Here is a 9,566-nt window from a genome sequence, read left to right as displayed (position 1 = left end):
ACAGGAACCACATGATCTTATCAATTGATGCAGAAAAGGCATTTGACAAAGTCCAACACCCATTCATGATAAAAACTCTCAGCAAAACAGGGGAATAGAAGGAAAATTCCTCAACATAGTAAAGGGCATTTATACAAAGCCAACAGCCAACATCATTCTAAATGAAAAGAGTCTGAGATCATTCCCCTTGAAAACAGGAACCAGACAAGGATTCCCTTTATCACTACTCTTATTCAACATTTGCTGGAGGTCCCAGCCACAGCAATTAGGCTAGATAAAGAAATAAAGGACATCCAGATTGGTAAGCAAAGTTAAAAGTATCTTTATTTGCAGGTGACATGTTCTTATACACAGAAAACCCTAAAGAATCATAGAGAAAACTACTGAAACTAGTAGAAGAGTTCAGCAGAGTATCAGGGTACCAGATAAACACACAATAATCACTTGGATTCCTCTACGCAAAAAGAACATCAAAAAGGAAATCACCAAATCAGCGCCATTTATAGTAGCCCTCAGAAGATAAAATGCTTAGGAATAAATCGTACCAGAGACGTAAAAGACATACACAAAGAAAACTACGAGACACTACTGCAAGAAACCAAAAGAGACATACATAAGTGGAAAAACATACCTTGCTCGTGGATGGGAAAACTTACCATTTTAAAAATGTCTGTATTACCAAAAGCAATCTATAGATACAACGCAATTCCAATCCAAATTCCAAAGATTTTTAACGAGATGGAGAAACAAATCACCAACTTCATATGGAAAGGAAAGAGGCCCCAGATAAGTAAAGCATTACTGAAAAAGAAGAACAAAGTGGGAGGCCTCACTCTACCTGATTATAGAACCTATTATACCGCCACAGTAGTCAAAACAGCCTGGTACTGGTACAACAGATACATAGACCAATGGAACAGAATTGAGATACCAGACATAAATCCATCCACATATGAGCAGTTGATATTTGACAAAGGCCACAAAGCAGTTAAATGGGGAAAAGACAGTCTTTTTAACAGATGGTGCTGGCATAACTGGATATCCATCTGCAAAAAAATGAAACAAGACCCATACTCACGCCATGCACAAAAACTAACTCAAAATGAATCAAAGACCTAAATATAAAATCTAAAATGATAAAGATCATGGAGAAAAATAGGGACAAAGTTAGGAGTCCCAATACATGGCATAAACAGTATACAAAATATTACTAATAACGCAGAAGAAAAACTAGATAACTGGGAGCTCCTAAAAATAAAATACGTATGCTCATCCAAAGACTTCACCAAAAGAGTGAAAAGATTATCTACAGACTGGAAAAAGTTTTTAGCTGTGAAATTTCCAATCAGCATCTGATCTCTAAAATCGATATGATACTGCAAAAACTCAACTACAAAAAGACCAAGAACCCAATTAAAAAATGGGTGAAGGATATAACAGGCACTTCACTAAAGATGCTGTTCACATAACTAACAGACATATGAGGAAATGTTCATGATCATTAGCCATTAGAGAAATGCAAATCAAAACTACAATGAGATTCCATCTCAGCCCAACAAGGCTGGCATTAATCCAAAAAAAAGAAAAGGCAAAATAATAAATGTTGGAGAGGTTATGGAGAGACTGGAGCACTTAGACACTTCTGGTGGGAATGTAAAATGGTACAACCACTTTGGAAATCGATTTGATGTTTCCTTAAAAAGCTAGAAATAGAACTACCATGGGATCCAGCAATCCCACTCCTTGGAATATATCCTAGAGGAATAAGAGCCTTTACATAAACAGATATATGCACACCCATGTTCATTGCAGCACTGTTTACAATAGCAAAAAGTTGGAAACAACCAAGGTGCCCATCAATGGATGAATGGATAAATGAATTATGGTATATTCACACAACGGAATACTATGCATTGATTAAGAACAATGATGAATCCATGAAACATTTCATAACATTGAGGAATCTGGAAGGCATTATGCTGAGTGAAATTAATCAATTGCAAAAGGACAAATATTTTAAGAGACCACTTTTATAAGAACTCAAGAAATAGTTTAAACAGAGAAGAAAATATCCGTTGATGGTTATGAGAGTGGAGAGGGAGAGAGGGAGAGGGGTATTCACTAATTAGATAGTAGACAAGAACAATTTTAGGTGAAGGGAAAGACAACACACAATACAGGAGAGGTCAGCATAACTGGACTAAACGAAAAGCAAAGCAATTTCCTGAATAAACCAAATGCTTCAAAGGCCAGAGTAGCAGGGGTGGGGTTTTGTAGACCATGGTTTCAGTGGACTTCTAAGGCAATTTGCATAACAAAATGTATTAAGAAAACATTCTGTATCCCACCTTGGAGGGTGGCATCTGGGGTCTTAAACACTAGGAAGCGGCCATCTAAGGTGCATCCGTTGGCCTTAACACACCTGGAGCAAAGGAGAATGAAGAACACCAAAGACACAAGGTAATTATGAGCCCGAGAGACAGAAAAGGCCACATAAACCAGAGACTGTATTAGCCTGAGATCAGAAGAACTAGATGGTGCCCAGCTGCAACCAATGACTGCCCTGACTGGGAACATAACAGAGAACCCCTGAGGGAGCAGGAGAGCAGTGGGGTGCAGACCTCAAATTCTCATAAAAGGACCAGACTTAATGGTCTGACTGAGACTAGAAGGACCCCGGAGTTCATGGTCGCCTGACCTTCTGTTAGCCCAAGACAGGAACTAACTCTTCAGACAGGGATTGGACTGGACTATGGGATAGAAAATGATACTGGTGAGGAGTGAGCTTCTTGGGTCAAGTAGACACATGAGAGTATGTGGGCAGCTCCTGTCTGGAGGGGAGATGAGAAGGCAGAGGGGGACAGAAGCTGGCTGAATGGACATGGAAATAGAGGGTGGAGAGAAGGAGTGTGCTGTCTCATTAGGGGAAGAGCAGCTAGGAGTACATAGCAAGGTGTATGTAAATTTTTGTATGAGAGACTGAGTTGATTTGTAAACTTTCACTTAAAGCACAATAAAAATTAAAAAAAAATTGACTAAACTTATGGCTTTTTTTTTTTTTTTTTTTGCTCACTTGCAACATTTACACAGCCAAGAGACTTGAAATCATCATTCCTCGAAATCTCACTTTGTGGCAGGTGAATTGTGACAGAGTGTCTAAAAATTGTAATACAAATAATCCACTTGCCAAGCATGAAGGCCAAGGTGAAAACTGGTGGTATGACTTCACTAATGGTCTAATACAATGGACATGTTCTCTGAGGGAAGTTATTTTTCAACTTTTGTCTTCAAAATAAATGAGAAGGAAAATCCTAGGCTACCATTCATTTGGGCAATGCATATGCAATAAATCAACACATTCTAAGGTTACCAGCTATCCGTTTTCCCAAGCGCACACATTCCTTACTTGCATACATACTTTCATTGCATGCTTAAAGCATAAGTGTTTTTACATGCATGTATGTAACGTGAATTTATTTGTTTTACACTTAACCTCTGCTCTAGCAACATGAGTTTGCAATTTTAAAATCCAGGAACATCAAACTGTTAAAAGGGTCAACATTTGGGAATCCTAATTCTTCAGAGTAAGATTACGCTGTCTCTTACTGTCTCTGGGGAAGTTTGTTCTGCTTGCTTAGAAATATGCATATAGTCACGAACTTTTATGACACGACATCGCATCTAATGCCATCTGATTTTTCTTCAAATATATTGTGCTTTAGGTGAAAGTTTACAAATCAAGGCAGCCTCTCATACAAAAAGCTATACACGCCCCTCCGTGCACTCCTAGCTGCTCTCCCCTTAATGAGACAGAACATTCCTCCTCTCCACCATGTATTCCCTGTGTCCATTCGACCAGCTCCTGTCCCTCTCTACTTTCTCATCTCGCCACCAGACAGGAGTCACCCACATACTCTCAAGTGTCTACTCGAGCCACGAAGTTCACTCCTCACCAGCATCATTGTCTATCTTATAGTCCAGGCCAATCTCTGTCTGTAGAGTTGGTTTCGGGAATAGTTCCAATCTTGGGCTGTCAAAGGGCCTGGGGACTATGACCGTCAGGGTCCCTTCGGTCTCAGTCAGACCATTAAGCCTGATCTTTTTACGAGAATTTAAGATCTGCATCCCACTGTTGTGCTCCATCAGGGATTCTCTGTTGTGTTCTCTGTCAGGGCAGTGATCAGTGGTAGCCGGCACTGTCTAGTTCTTCCGGTCTCAGGGTGATGGAGTCTCTGGTTTATGTGACCCTTTCTGTCTCTTGGGCTCATATTTACCTTGTGTCTTTGGTGTTCTTCATTCTCCTTTGCTCCAGGCGGGTTGAGACCAATTTATGCATCTTAGATGGCAACTTGCTAGCTTTTAAGACCCCAGATGCCTCTCACCAAAGTGGAATGCAGAATGTGTTCTTAATATATTTTGTTATGCCAATTGACCTAGATGTCCCCTGAAACCATGGTCCCCAGACCTCTGTCCCTGCTACTGTGTCCCTCGAAGTATTTGGTTGTATTCAGGAAACTTCTTAGCTTTTGGATTAGTCCAGTTGTGCTGACTTCCCCTGTGTTGTGTGTTGCCCTTCCCTTCACCCAAAAATTTTTTCATCTACTATCTAGTTAGTGAATATCCCTCTCCTTCCCTCCCCACACTCGTAACCATCAATGAACATTTTCTTCTGTGTTTAAGCTTTATCTAGAGTTCCTATAATAGTGGTCTCATACAATATATGTCCTTTTGCAATTGGCTAATTTCACTCAGCATAGTGCCTTCCAGATTCGTCCATGTTATGAAATGTTTCACAGATTCATCATTGTTGTTAATTGTTGTGTAATATTCCATTGTGTGAATATACCATAATTTTTTGATCCATTCATCCATTGATGGGCTCCTTGGTTGCTTCCATCTTTTGCTGTTGTAAACAGTGCTGCAATGAACATTGGTGTGCCTCTATCTGTTCATGTGAAGACTCATTTCTTTAGGGTATATTCGAATGAGTGGAATTGCTGGGTCGTATTTTTTTATGGTAGTTCTATTCCTAGCTTTTTAAGGAAGCTCCAAATCGATTTCCAAAATGGCTGTACCATTTTACATTCTTTCCACCAGTGTATAAGTGTTTCAGTCTCTCCACAACCTCTCCAACATTTATTATTTTCTGTGTTTTGGATTAATGCCAGCCTTGTTGGGCTGAGATGGAATCTCATTGCAGTTTTGATTTGCATTTCTCTAATAGCTAATGACAGTGAGCATTTCCTCATGTATCTCTTAGCAGCATTAATGTCTTATTTGGTGAAGTGTCTGTTCATATCCTTTGCCCATTTTTAGTTGGGTTGTCTTTTTATTGTTGAGTTTGATTTTGGAGATCAGATGCTGATTGGGAATATCATAGCTAAAAACTTTTTCCCAGTCTGTAGGTAACCTTTTTACTCTTTTGGTGAATTCTTTGGATGAGTATAGGTGTTTGACTTTTAGGAGTTCCCAGTTATCTAGTCTCTCTTCTGGTGTTTGTGCATTGTTAGTAATGTTTTGTATACTGTTTATGCCAAGTATTAGAGCTCCTAGTGCAGTCCCTATTTTTTCTTCCATGATCTTTATTGTTTTAGATTTTATACTTAGGCTTTTGATCCATTTTGACTGAGATTTGTGCATGGTGTGAGGAATGGGTCTTGTTTCATTTTTTTGCAGATGAATGTGCAGTTATGCCAGCAACATTTGTTAAAGAGACTGGATTTCCCCCATTTAACTGACTTTGGGCCTCTATCAAATATCATCTGCTCATATGTGGATGTATTTAGGTCTGGATTCTCAATTCTGTTCTGTTGGTATATGTTCCTGTTGTATCAGTACCAGGCTCTTTTGACTACCATAGTGGTAGAATATGTTCTAAAATCAGGTAGAGTGAGACCTCCCACTTTGTTCTTCTTTTTCAGTAATGCTTTACTTATCTGGGGCCTCTTTACCTTCCATATGAAGTTGGTGATTTGTTTCTCCCACAGTGAGATTTTTAAAACTTTAAATAGTAGTTTCTCATAAATAGTCTGATCTTACAGAAACTGAAAATGAAATCAAGCAAGTGGAGGCATTCTCCTACACTTGGTTTAATGCTACAAATTGAAATAATTACTCCTGTCTTCCCATGGGAAACCCTGCCAGTAAAGTGATTAAGAGTTACATCTGCTAAAGGAAAGGTCAGCAGTTAGGGACTTTTGGCCAGCACGGCACCATAGACAAAGGCACCACTCCATCCCAGCAAAGAGCTCAAAATCTAAGTAAAACAGAGGCAAACGTCATTCCTGGAACGTGAAATGTCAAATGAAGAGAAAAAGAACTCAGCCAAGCACCGAATGGCATAAGAACCTGACAGAGGACAGAGAGTAAGGACATATACTTGTGGAGGGCACCATCTGTTAATGTAGCACAGATCCACCATTTTGGACTCCTGTCAGGGACCAGAAGACTGGGAGCACAGGAAAACAGCTTCATGGAACTCCCAGCAGGAGACAGAGCACTGAGAAACCAACGATACACACTTTCCCACTCCCCATTCTCTCCTCGTTGCTCTACCTCTGAGCTTTTCAGGTTGGCTATGGTGGCTCGGCTGGCCAGGAATTGCAGTGTCAGTGCTGCTTGGATTTGCCACACCCTCATCAGAGAAAGTCAGACAGGGAGTACTGGAAAGCAGCTTCACACAGTTCCTAGCAGGAGACAGAGCACCCGGTAACAAGCAATATACATTTTCCTAAACTTCCCCCTTCTTCCTCTCCCCCTTGACCTCCTCTGCTTCACACCAGCTGCAGTCTCTTGGCTAGGAGGCAACTAGTTTGGCCTCAGGCTGCTTCGATTTGCCCTGCCTACACTGGCTAGGCTCCTGAGCTAGTGTTGGTTCTTTCTGTCTCTTTTGGTTTCTTATGTGCCTCCTACCACCTCCTTCTCTTTTCCATGGAAGACCTGGCTCCATATGGCATCTTTGCTTCTTCTTGAAAGGCTGTGAAGCCACACTCAAATGGGGAATCTCTTGCCCAGCCCCCAACACCTTGCCGATGAGATCCCTGGAGCTTTTATTTCCTCGTTCTGCTTTGTTTTGCTTTGTTTGTTCTCTTTTTATTTTCACAGCTTGGGAGCCCATTCAAGCCAGTCTGCACTGCACAGCTTAGGAGCCACTTCCTCTATCTGCGCAACTGCGTAGGTGGGATCCCTGGGGGCGTTTTTTCTCTTCTTTCTTTTTTTTTCTTTTCTCTCTCTTTTTCCCTTTCTTTCTTCATTTCTCAGTTCTTGTCTCTCTACACTTATCTTCTTTTCCTGTCTCCTGAATGCTTAGTGATGTGACATCTATACCCTCTCTAGCCAGGCTATACTGTGCAACCTGGGATCCACTTCCCTGGTCTTAGCAGCCCCACCGGTGGGACTCCAGGACTTCTGGGGCCTTTTCTTTTCCAAATTTTTATCTAGTTTTTTTTTCTTTTTTTGTTTCTTTGTTTTTTTCCTTTTTGCTTTTCTCCATTTCTCAGTTTCTCGTCTCTCCACTCCAATGACAAGCTCCCTTAGCACTCTTTTTTCTTTCTTTGTTTCCTTGTTTGTTTTTGTCTCCTGTTTCTCTCTCCTTTTTCCATACCTCTATTAGCTCCACACATCACAACCTCACCACTCTTTCCTGCCTACCTGCACTGTGCACTGAACATCATGCCCCTGAGCAGCACAGGAACCGTCTACTGGAACCTTCCCAGCACTGATTCCTGGCCTGCCCTGTCAGCCCTAGTATATGCCACAAACAACCCAGCCCAGCCTCTCCCCTTCAGCTGGACCTGCCCTGCTGCACCATAGCTGAATGATGCGCCTCCCATTGGACAGGGAGGTGAAAAGTATTGTGACTACAGATGAGCAAACAACAAAGAATGCACAGCCCGCTGGCTCAGACAAAAAAGCAGGATGAAACAAATAAATCTACACTCAAGAAACAAAGAAAATAACTATTGAATGTCACAAAGACAGCAGAAAACATCAAAACATATAAAGATACAGGAAAGGATGTCCAATATAAAACACCAGATGATTTTCCAGTAGAAGAAAAGGAACTAGAGCAACCTGACAGGGAATTAAAATCTCTGATATTCAGAGCAATCCAAGGGATGAAGCATATGGCAGACAAAAATTAGGAAAAAATAGACAAATTTTTGGAAAAGGCAAATTTATGGAAAATACAGACAAAAAGATGCAATAACTCAGGAAAGTAATACAGGAACAAAATGCCACAACTAGAAATCATACAAAAACAACAATTAGAAATCCAAAAGATAAACAACAGGATTTCAGTAATGGACAGTGTCATAGAAGAGCTAAGAAGCAGGTTTGAAAGGATGGAAGACAGAATCAGCAAAATCAAAGACAAACACTTGGCTACAACTCTGTTTCAGGAAAAATTGGAAAAAAGAACGAAAAAAGAGAAGAAATCCTGAGAAGATTTGTGAGTGATTGGAATTCCAGAACAGGGAGAAAAAGCACAAAACACAGAGAAGATCACTGAAGAATTGCTGACAGAAAATTTCCCTAATATCATGAATGATGAAAAGCTGACCATCGAAGAAGCTCAACAAACTCCATATAGGATAGACCCCAAAAGAAAAACACCAAGGCGTACCATAATCACATTTGCTAAAACAAAAAAAAAAGACAAAGAAAAAATCCTGTGGGCAGCTCCAGAAAAACAAAAAGTCAAATACAGAGGAGAAACAAGAAGACTACACTCTGATTATTTGTCAGAAACCATGTAGGAAAGAAGGCAATGGGATGACACATATAAAACCTTGAAAGAAAAGAATTGCCAACCAAGAATAATATATCCTGCAATGCTTTTGTTCAAATATGATGGTGAAATTAGGACATTTGCAGATAAACAGAAATTAAGGGAATACGTAAAAACCAAACCAAATTTACAAGAATTATTAAAGGGAGTCCTTCAGTTTGAGAACAAACAACATCAGACAACAGCTGAATCTAGGACACGAGATTATACCAGCCAGATACCAACCTAGGAAATGAACTCTCAAGACTACCAAAACCAAAACAATTGTAACAGGTAACCAGAGAGGTTAATCTATAAATGACCACAACGTCAGAACAATAAAAGAAGGAATAAATGGCATTGGTATTGAACTTTCTAATGGAGAGGAAGGCAAGGTGATACCAAGTAATAGTAGACTGGTTAAAACCTAGGAAGATAAGGGTAAATTTCAAGGTAACCACAAAGAAAGCTAACAAACTTACTCATCAAAATAAAGAAAAAAAAAAAAGTAAAGTCTCAATAAAAACAAAAGAAAAATAAATCCACAGAAAAAAGGAACTCAGAATAGGAGAGTAAAAGGAACAAAGAAAATGTTAGCACCACAAAAAAAGCACTAAAAAATGACAGCAATAAACTCACACTTACCAATAATTACACTGTAAATGGCCTAAATGCACCCATAAAAAGACACAGTGACAGAATGGATTAAAAAAAAAAAAGGATCCATCAATATGCTGTCTACAAGACACACCTCAGAAACAAAGATGTAAATTTTTAAAAAATCAAAGGATAGAAA

The sequence above is a fragment of the Loxodonta africana genome, chromosome X (assembly GCF_030014295.1).
Source record: "Loxodonta africana isolate mLoxAfr1 chromosome X, mLoxAfr1.hap2, whole genome shotgun sequence".
NCBI classification, from domain to species: domain Eukaryota; kingdom Metazoa; phylum Chordata; class Mammalia; order Proboscidea; family Elephantidae; genus Loxodonta; species Loxodonta africana.
The sequence above is the reverse complement of the archived record's forward strand: the minus strand, read 5'-3'. Positions refer to the sequence as shown.